This window comes from Podarcis liolepis (assembly GCF_965112155.1).
Source record: "Podarcis liolepis genome assembly, chromosome: 10".
In the NCBI taxonomy this organism is placed as follows: Eukaryota; Metazoa; Chordata; class Lepidosauria; order Squamata; family Lacertidae; genus Podarcis; species Podarcis liolepis.
The window spans coordinates 7190575-7208329 of record NC_139562.1 but is presented as its reverse complement, the minus strand read 5'-3'; the positions used below and the strand labels follow the sequence as shown (position 1 = coordinate 7208329).

General features: G+C 44.6%; 1 protein-coding gene and 1 long non-coding RNA gene across 2 annotated transcripts in view; one reads left to right on the top strand and one right to left on the bottom strand.

Annotated features, from left to right (window-relative positions):
• The window catches only part of EXOC4 (exocyst complex component 4), a 369665-nt gene that overhangs the window by 238243 nt on the left and 113667 nt on the right, over positions 1–17755 (top strand). The window lies entirely within an intron of this gene.
• LOC310687259 lies at positions 12661–13853 on the bottom strand. Its single transcript, XR_014516341.1, has 3 exons — positions 13727–13853; positions 13250–13275; positions 12661–12872 (listed from the first exon to the last, which is right to left on the bottom strand). It is a non-coding gene; the product is annotated as an uncharacterized lncRNA (long non-coding RNA).

Genomic DNA, 17755 nt, shown 5'->3' with positions numbered 1-17755 from the left:
AGCCTTGAGAAAAATGCGGCCTGATTGAAGGAGTGGATAATGTTTGACTGAGGACATGTCAATGTTTCCACAAAGAAAAGCAGGAAGTAAAATCAGTGTCTTTTTGTTTTTGGCACATTAAATGGGGGCTGCACAGGATGGCAAGGAAACAATAGGCTTGATTTAGGCTGCACTGGTTTGCAGCTGTGCTGTTCTTTGTTACCTGTTTGGCCTCCTCTTTGACCTTAATGGTTTTCAGATGTCTTAGCCCCAATGATCCAATTCCATTTACCTGCCAAGGGAGTGCCATGTTTCTGAAGGTTGTTAACCTGTTCAAGTTCCATGGAGGAACCCTCAAAGCAAGGCTGGTCAGTTGCCACAAATCTGTGGAGAGCTTCTGAGGAAGCAACTTCCTCTGACAAGGGTTGGAAGTGAACTGAGACCTTTTAAGCCTCAGCTTCTGGACTCCTCCTTTTCTACTTAGCCTTCTTTTTGGGCACTAGATACCTTAAAGGGATTCTAAGAAGAAGAAGAAGATATTATTTATATTCCGCCCATCTGACTGGGTTGCCCCAGCCGCTCTGGGCAGCTTCCAACAAATTATAAAACCACAGTAAAACATCAAACATTATTTAGTTTTCCTGCTGAGAAGATTGGCTCAGATTATGTGCAAGATTGTCAGCCCGCCAGTTTGATGGGAAACCTAGGACACTGTGTTATAGATAATGCATCTTAGAACTCATTTTCTGAGCCCCTAGTGGAGCAGAAGCCAGACTTTTAAATATGTGCCAGTTCATGACACATATGGAAGGTACCTGCTTGATGGTCTAGAGCAGAGATGGGGAACCTGTGGACTGAGAGTGATGGGAATTGTAGTCCAACAACACCTGGAGGGCCAGTAGGTTCCCCACTCCTGGTCAAGAGCCTTGGAGCAGCAATAATGCCTCATTGGGCAACCCCAGTATCTGCAGAGTATGGCCTCCCAGTTGTTTAAACCCTTCTTATGGTGTGTATGCATGTTTCAACTGTGGATAAAAAACAATCTGTTCTGGAATGAGAGCGCAGAATTATATTTCAACTGCGTGGCTTGTCTGCTGTCTCCCCAAGAATTAGAAAAAAATGGGCTTCAACAAAATGACTTTGCTTTCTTTCTACATGAGAGGGCTGTTGCTGTCTTGATCGTGTGCATAAGTTAACCGGTAAGGACCACCCTTTAAAGACTTGGTAACTCCATTGCAACAGCAGAATTTTAAAGGTGCTGTAACTGTTCATTTCTTACAAGTGAATCACATGAAATATTCTTCTGAGGGAGGGAGATTGCTTGCCTGCTTGCCTGCTTCATTCATTCATTGTTATTTCACCTTTCAGCATGTTAAAGCCTCCCTAAATAACTACAACAATAAAAACAACCTTTAAAACATAGCAAAGCAGCCTAATAAAAGCCAAGTACTGCAATAAAGTCAGCAGTAGGGTGTCATCTTTGCGGCCTCCCAGTTCTCAGGGCCTGGTGGAACAAGGGACTTTTTTTACTGAATGTCCCACAGCACAGACTTGCTGGGCCTCTCCGTGGAGGGGATTTTATTGGGGAGGTGCCAGAACAAACAAGGTCCTATCTTTTCTATGTGCCTAAGGCAGTATTCTTAAAAATGTGTCCCACGTGACTGAAAACTGGAACTTAGTTTCTTTGCAAAAAAATGGGCATGCAAATTCATGCTTAGCAAAATCTGTTGTCGTGGCAGCTCAACCTCTTGACAGATGCCTTATCGTCTGTCATCCTCCCTTTAACCTTTTCATTCCAAGGCCGTGAAACTTTCCTGCAAGTTGACTGTAATCCCATTGCCAGGCTCTCTTGCCTCATCTTGCTCTGCCTCATGTCTCTCTTCAGCTGCCACTAGATGACTCTGAAAGAGGATGCCATTATCTCTTTGCGGGGGACCTGTCTGAGATGGTGAGTGACAGGTTCTCCCAGCAATAAAGAATGAGTGTTGTGGGAGCTTCACCTTATCAACGTGCCTTGCTCAGTTATCCTTTCCTTGAGCCAGTAACTGCACAGGAAGGGCAGCCCTCATCAACAAGGTGACTTCGCATCCCCAAAAAGGACTTTAGATCTCAAACCCTTTTCCAGTCTGTATCGACTCTCCTTTCACATGACATGATCTGTTCCTTCCATCCTCCTTCTCCAGCTGTCTCTGTAACTTCTCCCTTTTGCGGTACACCTGTGTCTGCACTGTCCCACTTCAGGGCAGCAGGAAGAACCTATTATGATGAAATTGCCCTTCTTCCATAAGCACGTTGAGGACAAGCAGCTAAGCCTTCTCCCTAACTTCAACCTTTCTGTCTGGGGATGAGATGATGATGATTTCAGTCATCAGAGCATTCAGCCGCATCTCCACCTACACTACAGTGTGAGAGCAACGGATTTCCAACTGAGCAGCTTGAAAAAGTGTGTGAGATGCGGGCGCTCAGTGACACCCCACCCAACTTCTTTCTGGACTGGTACGTAGGAAAGAGTAATAGACACTGCTGGGGGGCAGTTGCATCACAGACCCCCCTGGAAACAGCCATTCACTCCTCCTCTCCATCTCTCTTGCCCACAACCAATGTTCCCCTTGTCCAATCAGCGCCCATCCCTAACTACGTGGAAATAAGGATAAAGGTTTCCAGTGTAATGGGGGGGGGGGGGAATCATTTAACCTTGTGTTTAAGGAGAGGGCTTCTTGTTTTTGAGTGGGCAGAACAAAAGATGGCCGCCAGATGAGCTGGATTCATGCAGTCCCTGTGTCTTATCTGCCAGTCGCCGACTCCATCCACTAACAGGATAACGTTTTATCTTCCCCCTCCTTATGTGCCAACCCCGCTTGAAGGCTGTCTGTCTTGGAACATATAATATGTGTGTGTGTTCACACAGAGAAAAGCCATGTTTCATTACCGTACACGTTTTTTTCACTTCTCTGTCGAAATTGACCTGTCACTCCAGGGTTCACAGAAAGGGTCTTGTATTCCCAAATCTCATTTCCCAGGCAGGTTGCATCGCAAGAGCAACACAAAGCTGCAAGCCGAGGGACTGATAGTGGAGCTAATTCAAAAGAAGCGCGCCGGGTCCTTTTCATTTTCTCTCCAATATTTCAAAGTCGTTGGGGAGGATGGGGTGGGGGTGGGGGAGCGACCAAACTGCCTATCCTCTTTATTATCCCTCCCTGAGCGACAGCCGCCGATCTCTTTCTGACTCTGTTTGGGGCCATGAAATGGAACATGTTGCTCTAAGGGTAGATAGCTCTTAACTGGAACTGATTTAAAGGGGAAAGAGGTTTGTAATATCTCTATTTATTATATTCTGCCATTCCACACACACCCCCACTCGCCCCTCCCACTTCCGAGCACTTCTGCGTGGGAAGTGTCAGAATTAATTTAAAAGTGGGAGTGAGAAGTGTGTTGTGCAAAAGGGACTCGAGGCTGCCAGAATGTAGACATCTGTGGAGAGACGGTCAAGGCTTTATTATTTCGTTTTATTAATAATACATTCTCGCTCCCAAGTTTTAAATTGGAATACCAAGTCCAACCTGAACTGGTTGCAGCTCTAGTGGGGGGGGGGGGGAGAGAGAGAGAGAGAGAGAGAGAGAGAGAGAGAGAGAGAGATATGCTCTGCATGCCGAATTCATCCCCGGCATCTCAAATCTCTGCTAGCAGTGCTAGGAAAAGCGTCTCTTTGCCTGAGACCCATGAGAGTTGTTACCAGTCAGAGAGAAAGCAGACTGGGCTCTGTGGGCCAGTAAATTCAGGCGGATTCCTCTGGTCATGTGAGCGCTAAGACTCTGCATGGCAGGGCACAGCCTGCCGCCTCTTGATTCTGATGACAAAATGTTAGGGGGAGATGCTTAATTGATTTGTTAATGGCCACATTAATGTAAACACTAGCTACGGAACTGAAAGAAGCAGGACTTCCAGAAGCAACCCTGCAGCTAACCCGTGATACAAGGAAGGTGTCAGAAAACATGGTTTTGAAAAATTCAGGTCTCCATTTATTCAATAAATGAATGTTCCCCCACCCACAAAGGTTTTAATAAAAGTGTGTGAGTGTGAGAAAGAGTGTATACAGTCATACCTCAGGTTACCGCCACTTCAGGTTGCGTTTTTTTAGGTTGCGGACTGCCAAAACCCAGAAATACCAGAGCAGGTTACTTCCGGGTTTCAGCAGTCACGCATGTGCAGAAGCGCTAAATCGCGCTTTGCGTATGCGCCGAATCGCAACCCGGGTTGCGAACGTGCATCCCGCACGTATCACGTTCGCAACCCGAGCGTCCACTGTATTAGCTTCTAAAACATACCTCTTCCTCCACTTTGCAATGCCATGGTCTACATAGATAATAAGCAAATAAATGGTATAAATAAACCTTCAAATTCAGCTTTCTGGTTGGCCTAGAAATCTATTAACCCATGTCTCCCATTTAGAATAAAAGAGGTGGGGTTTTTGTGATTAATGTCATGGTCTCATACTTTCCACTTAGTCCATTTTGGAATGTATATGTAAGAAAATCCATCTTTTGCTGTGGTGTGAAGGTGGGAATGTACTTCATGTACTCTGTTTTGTGGGAAAGATGATTTGTTTTCAGGATGCCTTGCAAGGCATTCCACATTTCAGCATTCTTGAAAGTGCTTCATATCCTCTGTTTTGAGGGGAGAGATTCAGGTTTGCAACATCTTAGTAACTTGGGTGCTCTAATGTCTAAAGTGGTAACAACAGAGCAGCCACAGCCAGACTCTGTAGAATAAGCATTAAATCTATATTTAATGGTAGACACTGAGTTGCCTGAACTGCAGCTTCAAACACAGCAGGCCTGATCCACAGTGAGGACTAAAGCGCATGTTGAACATGAGTGTGGCAGACAGTACAGCCATGCTGACTTCCATGTGCAAATGGCACAACGTGACTCTGTTCTTTTGCATGTTTCTCACATGAGGGATATCCCGCCTCCTTTGCCACCACTGTTCCGATTTGTCAGGCAGCCCCCTTCGGAGACCTTTTATTTTATGTACAAATGAAACCGTCAAAATGTTTTGAAGGCCAGTTCATTTTCCAGCATACAGCGGGCCCTTGTAATTGCTCACATTGAAACAGTCTCTTGTCTTCCTCCTCCCTAACAAAGCTCTGTCTATTAGCATTTCTATGGTTGTTATTTGTAATTGCCTTGCCGTTCCTGATGCCTGCGCATTATAATTAAATCATTTCAGATTCCTACTTAGAGCCCTAAAACAGCTGCACCAAATTACAGCCAAAGACTTATGCTGGAAATATGCAGTTCCAATTAGCTAAATATCTGGGGCATGATGGTGCAGGGAGGGGGAGGAAGCACCAAAATAAAACAAGAGGCCAATAATAGGTTACAGCTTTTCCTCTCCAGATTTCTCGAAAGTGCTAGGTTGGATTGGGAGACTATTATTATTACATTTTTATCCCACCCTCCCTCCAAGGAACCCAGAGTGGCTTACAAGTTATTTATCTGTTTATTTGAAACCTGCCCTTCAGCGCACAGGCGACTTATAAGACGTTAAAACACAGGAACTTAAAATTGTGAAATTCTCACATATGCCCAGAGCAGCTAAATATTTGTTTTCCAATTGCAGTATAATTCATGCAAAAACAGACTTGAATAAGGTGATGAGTTTGGGAGGGAGATCCAAAGATCTGGGGCCACCACTGAGAGAGCCTAACACCTTGCCAACCTAGTGACTTTTGCTGGCAGGCTAAATAACGGGGTAAAAGTAAAGGGACCCCTGACCATTAGGTCCAGTCGTGGCCGACTCTGGGGTTGTGGCGCTCATCTCGCTTTACAGCTTCCGGGTCATGTGGCCAGCATGACTAAGCCGCTTCTGGTGATCCAGAGCAGCACACGGAAACACTGTTTACCTTCCCACCGGAGCAGTACCTATTTATCTACTTGCACTTTGACGTGCTTTCGAACTGCTAGGTTGGCAGGAGCAGGGACCGAGCAATGGGAGCTCACCCCATCGTGGGGATTTGAACTAGGGTCTGTGGTTTAACCCTACAAGCTGAGAGCTCTGCAGAGCATGAACCCCTAATTTTTGCTGCAAATTCTTCTCAGTTATAATGTACAGGGCTGGATTTAGGTTTGATGAGGCCCTAAGCTACTGAAGGTAATGGGACCCTTTATATGTCCAGTTGTCCTTTGTCATCAACATATTGTTGCTGTTTTTTGTGTTGAATATATGCTATATATTTATGGACCTAATAGGTATCTAAAGCCATTTGCACATAACAAAATATGTATTTTTTGAAAGTTGATCTGAAATACAATTAAGTATATTAATAGTGAAATGGTGGGGGGATTGGGGCCCTAAACTATAGCTTGTTTAGCTTATACGTAAATCCGGCACTGATTATGTATGTTGGTGTATGACTGGGGTGTTACCACCAATATCTCTAGCTTTATTTAAAGTATTATTTAACTGTGCTGATGGTATTGTTAGCATCTTTAAAAAACAATAGAACCTAAAGCGGCTCTTTCAGCTTAATGCAGTTGTATAGTATATTCTTGCTTTTAAAAAGAAGAAGAAAGGATGCACATTCCTTGCATCCTTCTGGTGGTTTTTCTTAAAGCGTATTTGTGCTAAATTGTGTATTAAGTGGTTTTTGCCTTGTGCAAGAGAGAGGATAAGCAAGCACTAACATCCTGGCTTAGTGCAGATGAGGCTAGTCTTCTGGGATGAGTGTCTTTCAGAGAAAGATAGCAAAATCCCAAATCCAGAATTAGATTAGGGCCGGGAAAAGATTTTGATACTGAAAGTCAGTCATTGAACACAACGGTATTTTAGAGCTGTGGTTAAGCAGCTCAGAGGTTTTCTCCAGTTGCCTTTCCCCCCTCTTTTTGGAAGAGGAGGAGGAGAAATGAGAGGAACAGCAGTAAATGGGTTTAGGCTTGAGGCTTTCCATTTTCATTCAGCCCCTCACTCTGCTTGCTGCTTCTGTGGTTCAGAAGTTTGACAGGTACCGGGAGGATTTTGTAAGCGATGCCCAATGTTGGCAGAGGCACAGAGCAGGAGAAATTCTCTTGTGACACCAGGTTTAAAAATCCGCTCATCAGATTTCTAGGCAAAAGAGGAATTTACAAAGTGATTTTCACTTCTGAAGTTTGAGAAGGGCGAAGCCAGCCTAGCAAGGGATTTGAGCTGACGTCCCTTGGTGAACATGAAAACCACAAATTCTGCAGTTGATAAAAACAATTCTGGGATTCTTGGCTCACCTGTAGGATTGCAACAGCCTCAGCCCCTAGCCTTATTTATTTCTCCTGAATCTCAAGATGAGGCGTTCTTCCCCATCAGTAAATGTTTGGGGGGTGGTCAAAGCTCTTTGACTCTAGCTACTTCAAATGTGGATGGAAAGTTATCCTTCGTCCAAAGGTTGTAGGTTGAAACCATGTTCTGGGTCTGATTTGCTGGTTGCTAGGACAGTTTTTTCAAAACAGTTTTTGATTTTATCATGTTTGGAGGTGATCTGAATTTTTAGTGGCCGGAACTGATAATTGTAGTGTGAATTACCATCATCATTATTTATTAAATTTATATACCACACTTTATTTGATGGCTTACAGCATAAAAACAAAAAATGCATAACATAACAACAACAACCACAACCACACATTTTAAAGGCCATAGTTTGTTTAACAGCCAAAGGCCTGGTTGAGGGTTGAGTAGCATTGCCTGTTTGCTTGTTGTTGGGTTCTCACATTACCTGCACAGCTTTTTAACATTTCTAAATGAATTGGTCCTTGCAATGATACAGTAAGTCTTAAAGTGAACTTTCTGTGAAGACTGCCCTGTGCTCATCATCTGTTGGAAAAGGGCAGAGAGAAAAAAACATATGGCCATGAGAATGAGTTGCAGGAAAGTAATTTAAAGTTAAAATAAATGAATGAAGGAGACTCAGAAATGTAGTTTTAAAAGAAACAGTGTGATTGCTGTCTAAATAATCTGCAATAAACAATCCTAAAGAAGGCTTCCAAATGTGGGGTACAAGTCACAAGTGTTACCCAGGTTGTCCAGTGTTGGATGACTACCTTCATAGGAAAGAAACTCATTTTTACCTTTTAGACTCAAAGGGGGGCAGGCAATGACAGGGGAAGACATTACACCAATCAGATGTAGCTGTTATGTCGGTAAATAGATTTTTTATTCCTTTGAGCATTCTTCTAGTAAGTCATCATAATATTTTTTCCAGTTCTGCTGCAGGGATCACTGAATACTTTCAGTACAGTCATACCTCATGTTACGTTTGCTTCATGATAAGTTTTTTCAGGTTGCGTCCCACAGCGACCCGGAAGTACCGGAAAGGGTTACTTCCCGCTTTCGCCACTTGCTCGTGCGCAGACGCGCAAAATGACGTCACGCGCATGCTCAGGAACGGCGAGTCGCAACCTGCGCGTGCGCAGACGTGCTGCTGCGGGTTGCATTCTATTCATGTTGCGAACGGGCCTCCGGAACGGATCCCGTTTGCAACCAGAGGTACCACTGTATCTTTAATCAGGAGAAGTTTTTTTAAAAATTGTATCCCTCTCTTGAAATCTTTGTACCTTATCTCATGGAATTCCACAAGACATGCATGCGCAATACCATGCAGGTGCTTATTCAATCTTAGGACTACGAACCCATAATGCAGTGTGACTGTGAATAAAAACATTCATGCGCTTCCTCAACCCTCAAAGAAAAGCAGAATTGAGGGCTACTTACAAGAAGCAATTGGCCACTTTAGAGGAAGAGTTGTGGAATTAGAACTTGGAATCATAGAATTGGGATGGCTGTGGGTCACCTAGTCCAACCCCTGCAATTCAGGAATCCTGCCCACAGCCATCCCTGGGTGGGCTCAAACCATCAACCTGCTGGTTAACAGCCATACACCCTATGCCACTGGAAGCCACACTTCAGACAGACAGACAGATAAATTTGTCACAGAAACCTGCTCTTTCAGGCCAGGGTAGGGTATCTGCTGATAATATCCGCCCTCCCTTCCCCACAGGTGGGCGGGGTTTGCGGCACCGAGCGGGGCTCACCTGGGCGGGTGCCACCCACCTGCTTGAGCCGGCCTTTGACCTGCCCTCGGCCAGGGAGGACGGCCAGCGGGGGGTGGGCCCAGGGCCAAAAGAAAAGAGGCTGACTCCTTGGCACAAGCCTCTTTTGCTGTTTTTCCTTCCAGGCCCGAGAGGGCGGAGGGCGCCCTGGTGGTAGGCCGCATGTCAGCCACCCACTGAAAAATCTTAGTAGCATGGCTTTCAGTTTTTCTGGTGGGGGGGGGGTTATGTCATGCCGCATGGCGGTCATGTTCACACCCCTCCCCCTGTTCTTTATAGCAGGAGCCCATGATTAAGGATGTGTGCTAACTGTTATTCCTCTTTTGCAGTTTTAGTGTTTGTGCGCAGTTAGGTTGGCTGGTTCTGTCCTTAGCCCAAATCTTTTGATTGCCAAATAATAATAATAATAATAATAATAATAATAATAATAATAATAATAATATTTTTTAAAAAACACAAAAACAAAAACCTGCCATTTTACTCAGGTATTTTGTGGGTTCCAGTAGTGGTGGACATCGCTTCTAGGTGCATTATGTCTCTAGCCGTGGCAGCTGAACAACTGGAAGGTTCCCCCTTGCACACACTTGGTGCAACTCCAAGAGCTGCAGCAAAGGGCACCCCTAGCAATGCCGTAAAGGCAGCCAACAGAATTAAGAAAAGGGCCTTGTCTTCCGGCTGGAAGGTCCCACCTATGAAGTTAATAATCTCTAAGAAAAAAGTGAGGGATGATGGCCCCTCCACCTCTGAGGCCAAAATTCCACCTGCAACCTTTGCACATCCCTGATACAACTAACTGTAAATGGTTCAATTAAAAATAGTTACACCAGCACTTCCTATGCCGGCATTGTTGATGTGCCATAATGGTGCTGTATGGCTTTGCAGAGAGGTGCCAAAGATGCCTCCAGAAAAGGCAGTTTGCCATTGAAGGCACATTAGAAAGAGGTTTATTTATAGCTACGGCTTGTGAAATGCTTTGCAAATGCGGCGAGGATGCAAGAGCCAATTTTCCTACCTGGTGCCAAGAAATGATGAGAAAAATTAAAGCTCTGTACACCTAAAAGCCCCTCAGGCAATATCACACGTGAAATAATAAACAATGCAAATAATCATAGGGAGCTCATTGTGCAATGCTGGTACATAGCCTGAGGCTGAAAATGAGCAGAGAGCTCGGCATGAACAATACATCTTTGGGGCTTCGGCCTTTGCTGGCTGCTGAGCATTCCACGAGTAAAATTAGCATTTTGCTGCTACTGTGGAGGCACATGTTTACCTCCAAAGCTCACGGGGACAGCCTGTGAGTTAGAAGAGAAGCCCCAACAAGCATTTCAAGAGATGTCCAAGCACCGCACAGATGAATTGATTTAATTAGCCCCTAGAATGCTTATTGCAGCGAGATAGCGCGGGAGAGATTAGCTCCACAGACAGCATTTTCTCTCCTGTGGAGGTGACCCAGGAGCTCCACACGGCTGCATCCCACTGAGCACTCAGGTCTCCCCCTTGAGCAGCCCCACATGCAACCCATGTTGCATCTCTTCACACACCCCCAACAGCCTTCTGATGGCAGAAAGTGAGGAGGAATTAAAGAACCTTTTATTGAGGGTGAAAGAGGAGAGCGCAAAATATGGTCTGAAGCTCAACATCAAAAAAACAAAGCTCATGGCCACTGGGCCCATCACCTCCTGGCAAATAGAAGGGGAAGGAATGGAGGCAGTGAGAGATTTTACTTTCTTGGGCTCCATGATCACTGCAGATGGTGACAGCAGCCACGAAATTAAAAGACGCCTGCTTCTTGGGAGAAAAGCAATGACAAACCTAGACAGCATCTTAAAAAGTAGAGACATCACCTTGCCAACAAAGGTCCATATAGTTCAAGCTATGGTTTTCCCAGTAGTGATGTATGGAAGTGAGAGCTGGACCATAAAGAAGGCTGATTGCCGAAGAATTGATGCTTTTGAATTATGGTGCTGGAGGAGACTCTTGAGAGTCCCATGGACTGCAAGAAGATCAAACCTATCCATTCTTAAGGAAATCAGCCCTGAGTGCTCACTGGAAGGACAGATTGTGAAGCTGAGGCTCCAAGACTTTGGCCACCTCATGAGAAGAGAAGACTCCCTGGAAAAGACCCTGAGGCTGGGAAAGATGGAGGGCACAAGGAGAAGGGGACGACAGAGGACGAGATGGTTGGATGGTGTTCTCGAAGCTACCGATATGAGTTTGACCAAACTGCGGGAGGCAGTGGAGGACAGAGGTGCCTGGTGTGTTCTGGTCCATGGGGTCACGAAGAGTCGGACACGACTAAATGACTAAACAATAACAGCAAACAGACTTCTAATCTTCCCCAAGTGTTGTGTCTCCTTCTGCCAGCCAGACCCTCCCTCACTCTCGCTGTTAGCCAGTCCACAAACCTGGGAGAGCTCTCTCATTCCTAGGAACTCTTGGTCACCTCCCTGAGGAAGGGAAGCAAGGGGCACATACCTGCTTTCCCAGGTCACTTGCAAATTCAGGTTTTTGTTTAAAGCCAGGGTGAGCTATTGTAAAGGGTGCTACTCTTAATGATGTTTCAGCTGGCGGATGATGCTGAGCCCACTTCCTGATGGGGATGGATTGCCGGGAAAACATAGCTCAAGGTTCTCGCACCTGGACTGGTTCCACATTGTCTCCTGGGCACAATTCCAATGTGCTGATTAACCTATAAATTCCTAAGCATCTGGGACCCAGCATTCCTTAGAGTCTGCCTCAGTTCTTATGACCCATTGTTGCCTCCAAACCCCAGTAGGATCACCCTCTTAAGTTTAACATCCACACGCCAAATTAGGTTTGTAGGAGAAGCGTTTTGTTGGAGGCCCCTTTACTTTAGAATTTCCTCCTGCATTTTCAAAACCGTTTTGTGTGAACCATTTATTTTAAGGTTTTACTGTTTCATATTATTTTGATATTTCTTTAGAAAGCAAACGCAAAGTATGTATGCCAGTCCTTAACAAGGAAATGCTAGTAACAGAAATATTCAAAAGCAGCTCATTATTTGTGTTTAAAGGGGGAATTCAGTCTCTTTGCTTCAACATTTCTTGGGGGTGGGGAGGGAGAGACAATTCCAGCACCTCCACTCTGAACGTTCAACACTTAACTGGCTGAGCAAAGTGTCTGTTTTCTGGCGATGCTCAAATCAATCTGTTGTCTAATTAAGTGCTACTAATTAAGAAGTTGACCTTAAAACATCTTTGACACAAGTCTTGAGGGCTCCATTTTCTTGTACCACTTGCTTGTACCACTAATTTAAAAACTATGAAATATAGCCAACAGATTTTTCAGAATTTCATCTGTGGGGGAGTCATCGTTTTAGTCAAGGAAAGACAAAAATAGTTTGTTGGAGTAGCGCAGTTACATCAGAACAAATGAAACAAAAACAAGTAGCCGGGATGTCTGCTTCTTTTCTCGTTTTTAACAATTCCTTTTCCTTACTGGTCACTGCCTCTTTCCAACCACAGTGCCTTTTTTAAAATTTTAGTGCACTTTTTACACATTTCATTCACCTCCCAGTTTGACTGAAGATTAGGGCACCTCTTCCCTTCTCTGCTATTTTTGAGAAGAGACAATATGAAAGAGACAGTGTGGTAATGCTGACAACCAGAACAGCCTGTCTTTTTATATTTTGATTTGTTAAATTTCTTGACAACTTCCTTTCTCCCTTCCTCTCTCTCTAATCTGGAACGCAGATGAAACAGTACAATATGTTTATTTATGACATGCTTAAGTACCTGCTGTTCATGCCTGAGAAACGTAAAGGTATTCTGAAGCCACCTTCCATAAAGGAACCTGTGTCTCTCCCCTCCCCCCTTTAGGAAAGGAATTGAATATAAAACTGCCAATATCATACCGCCATTATAAAAAATCCATGGTGCTGCCACTTTTGGGGTACTGTGTACATTTATGGTCGCCTCACCTCAAAAAGGATGTTGTGAAGTTGGGAAAGGGTCAGGAAAGGGCCCCCAAAAGGGGATGGAGCGACTCTCATCTGAGAAAAGGTTGCAGCATGTGGGGATTTTGAGCTTGGCGAAAAGGGGCGTAAGAGATGAAATGTTTAAAAAGTTATAGAACTATGAACGGCAAAGAGAACTTGAATAGAGAAAGGATTTTCTTCCTCTCTCATAACACTAGAACTTGTGGCCATCCAGTGAAACTGAATGTTGGACCATATACGACAAATAAAAGAAAGTGTCTGCTACCACTTGTTGGCGAATGGCCCCCTCGGGAAAAGCTGACTCCTCTTCCCAGGCACTGGGGCCTGTTGCCGGTGATCTGCCCCTGGCTGGTCTTCGGTCAGTCCAGGGAGATCAACAATAAGCGACACCTCCCTTTTGAGAGATGCACACTCCCTTTCCCCTTGCATCTCAGCAGAAGAAAAAAGACAGTCTGAAAGTAGTCTGACTCATTCTACTTTATTCCCGGACTGCACACTGTACAAAACATGTCTGCTCTCTCAGAAACCTCCGTACAACTCTCTCACTCCTCCTTTGCAGCAACAACAGGAAGGTCTCAAGTTACACTGAGAACACAACCTTGAGAAGAGCGAAGAACATCCTGTCTCACGCTCACTCACATCATAAGAATCACGTGGTGTAAACAATGTGCTGCTGGTTTGCAGCTGGTCAGCTCTCATATTACAACACTTATTCCCCCAGGAGGCAGTGATGGCCACCAACTTGGATGGTTTTAGAAGAGCAATTAAACAAATTTGGCTATTGATGGCTACTAGCCATGATGGCTAGTACAGTTGGAGGCAGTAATGCTTCTGGATACTACTTTTACTTTTCTGTGTATAAGACGCCCCCTATTTGGGGGGACTAAAAATTAAGAAAATGGGAGGAGATTGCCAAGAGTTGTTGAGCTTCCTAACGTCTGTCCCAAAGCTGGCAGAAGCAGCCTATTGCCTGTCCAATTGCCGCAGCAACACCCAATCAACACCACCCCTTGCAGCAGACACCAATAACACGCTGCAAATCACCTCCGGTTTGCAGCTTCAACTAATCCCACACCCCCTCCTGGCACTTCCCATGTATAAGACGACCTATTTTAGGCATGTCCAAAGTCTGTTTTGGGGGCCTAATTCGGCCCGCCGGTTGATTTAATCCAGCCCCCGTGGGCAGTATATGTCCTGGGCTAGAACCCTGATCCACCAGGCTGTTGTTGCATTAATATGTTCCTCCTCCTTTTTCTCCTTTAGCGTATGTGTCTTTGTGAGTTTTGGATGTGCCATGTTAAGCCTGCTTTCAATTTCTTAAACGTTTCCTCAGAGTTCACATTGCAAGACCCATAGAACAAAGCAAACTTTGAAGTAGCATAAGAATATGCCAACATGACAAACCACAATTACTTTGTCGTGCATCTTGTTATGTTGGCATAGTAGTTTAATTGAATTCCTTGTTAATTAGTGCTGTATGTACTAGTGTTAATTATTATTTGCTTACTACAATCAGCAGTTTACTTCTTCTCAGAAAAGCGGCATGCTTCCGAGTTAATTTACTGAGTTTGTGCACTTAAAGAGTGGTTATATCATTTTTGTCCAATAATGTGCTGCTGTTCTTTAATGTAAGCAAAATTCACTCTAAACTATGTAGGGTTTCAAACCTAGAGTTTGAACTAACAGAAATTATTAGATCCCTCTTGTTGCTCAGAAAATCAAATAAGATAGCTGCCTGTTGTCCCATTACAGACTTTTCCTTTGATGATGATGATGATGATGATGATGATTTATTTATACCCCACCCATCTGGCTGGGTTTCCCCAGCCACTCTGGCTTACAGCATATATAAAACATAGGGAAATATATAATCTGAACAATACATTTAAATATAAAAGTATTGCAGCAGCATCTACACTTGCACAAAGTTATTTTTATTATGCTGTGGAGTCTCAACAAAAGGGCTTTTCCATGCACCTTAGAGTACTGTAGTCTAAAGAGGCGGTTACCCGGACATGGATCACAACTGTCCAATCCCAGTTAGAGTTGCAATTCCTTATCGTTGCTGTGGTTTGAAATTGTCATTTTATTCCTTTTGCTGTCAATTTTATGGTTATTTTATGGCTGTGTGGATCGTATTCTTCTTCTCCACCTTGGGAACCTCATATTGTAATGCAGATTTTAAAATCATATGAAGAAGCATAAATATTTTGACTGTTATATTTCAAAACATGTGATTTGTTGATGGTGTTAATTCCATTCTTTTAACATTGTTAGAAGTGGTATATGCCTAGTTGGTTGTTTGTGGTAACAAAATCCTGGTGCTTTTCCCTCTTCCATGTTATATTCTTTCCTTTCTGCACATATACTAAGAGCCTTATTGACATTCTGGTCATCTCCTATCTCAGCTCCTTCATGCTGATCTTCCACCTTGCCATGCCTCCCTTTCCAGGTGATTTAGAGAAGGCATTTTCTCATACTCGCTTTGCTATGTTTGTATTACCCCATCCTCCTTTGTCAGCTTTTCTTTGCTTCTGTGCATCTACCCCTCTCAGTCTCTCTGCCACAGCTGCTGTCCCTCTATTTGACTCTCCTATATTTTTATTTTGTGTTTAACACAACGTATGCAACACTTGACTGTACTACAACCTCTAAGCAGTGTACAACTCCTGACGCCTCTATTTCTCCACCCACCATCTATGTCATTCCCAGTACTCTCCCACCACTCCCATCTTGTCTGTTGGTTGTAGATTGCAAGCCTTTGGATAGGGACTAAGGGGTGATCCACACATACCACTTTCCCTGCTCTTTCCAGGCCCAGGTCTGTGCTTGAAAGCTTCATGTCCAAGCATTTCTTTCTTTTTTCTTCTTTTTTGCCCTAGAGCTTTCACTGCAAAAACCTGCTCTTTGGAGCTCAATTGGAGCAAACATCAATTTGGACTTTCAGCGGAGTGACATTTGCTCTGATTGAGCTTTAAAGAGCAGGGCTTTACAGGGAAAGCTCTGGAGCAAAAAAAAGGGGGGGTGCTCAGACATGGAGCTATAAAGCACAAACAATGTCTGGAAAGAGCAGAAGAAAGGTAAGTATGGATAAGCCCTAAGTTACATCTCTGTTTTGTACAGCACCCAGCTGTATAAGGAGACCCAGTGTGGTGCTGCTGGGGTAAGACTTAGACTAAGGAGACTGAAGGTCAAATCCCTGCTTAACCAAAAAAAATGGGGGACCATTGGTCTGTTGGACCTTCTCAGCCTGCCCTTCCACCCATCGTTGTGTGGATGAGATTGGGGAAGGAAAATTCTGTAACCTTAGGTTCTTCAAAGGAAAAGCCAGGTAAAGTTTTGTAGAAACTGTTGCAGGGAATAATGGAAATATGTTGTTGGCCCTTTGGCATGGGATTGACACATAAGCAGGGTGAGTGTGGCATAGACAGGAACAGTCTCCGAGTTTGAGGAGACACCAGTGACATGGTGTTGATTACTGCAAATTGGGGCTTGGAGATGGTGGCTGGAATGCTACGGTCTGTGTTGGAAGAGCAGAAACTGTTGCTGCACAATTAAACTTGCCTGGCAAAGGAAGAAAATCTCCAGATTGAAAAGGGAGTAGTGAAAGGGGAAAGCAGATATGGCTTTAGGAAGAAGAAGAGCATGGAGGGAGGGAGGGAGGGAGGGAGGGAGGGAGGGAGGGAGGGAGGGAGGGAAGGAAGGAAGGAAGGAAGGAAGGAAGGAAGGAAGGAAGGAAGGAAGGAAGGAAGGAAGGAAGGGAAACAGCTTGAGAGCCTTGTCATCTTCTAGACCTCCTCTCAGTTTGGGAGATGCAGGGCTCCCTTCTACTGAACCAGCAGAAAGTTAGGGCTCATCCTGACTACCTTTTGTACCACACTTCCCAGGCACAGCTCAGCGCTTTAAAGCTCTGTGGCTGATCAGCTGTGGGCTGCAAAATCGCAGTAAAGCTTACTTCTCCACCCCTGTTTCACCATCACAGTATATTCCAGTGGAGCAGCTGCAGGAGGCAAAACAGGAGACCGGTTGTCCCATTTAGTAGTTACTTCATTTCCACTTCCCGTGGAAGTGAGCCCCAGGGGATGCTGGGTAATTGAGTGACTCTTCTGGAACTTGCGGTTCCTCCTCTCACCGCTACCTCCCAGGGTGGCAGCGGGATTGGTCAGCGTTCTGGCTGACCTCATCCAGCAAGGGAAGAGGGTGAAATGGATTGGTAATTGAAATGTGAAGCAGTTCCCAGTCCTACCATCCACTTGAACAGAGACAGAGATTGATTAGCGTCCCCTTTCTCCTAATTAATAACAGAGGAGAAGTAAGGTCTAACCGTGCTGTGCAGTACTGCGAAAATAAGCCCCGTAAGCGGTTGCGGTGGCTGTTTGGGTATAATTGTTTCATTAGTCATCTAATAGTTTTGCAGACAGCTTCCCCTTTCATGTCATATCTGCGCTCTGATCCTCCTCCAAGTCAGCAGAGTTGGGAGCAGGCATGGATGTGGTTTTAAATATCCATCACCCGCCTGTCCCCCCCTTCATGCAAGCAGCAGGGAGAGAGTTTGAGGAGGGGGTGCAGGAGGAGGGGTGCAAAAGGAACAAGTTGTTTAATAAGACAACAAGATTCATTCACCAGCTTGGCACAACAAAAAGGGTCCTTTTTAATATTCTGGAGCTAAATTAGACAGCAGATCCAGCATAGGCCTCAGGCTTTGACATGTGTTTTATAATGACAGTTAATTAGATGT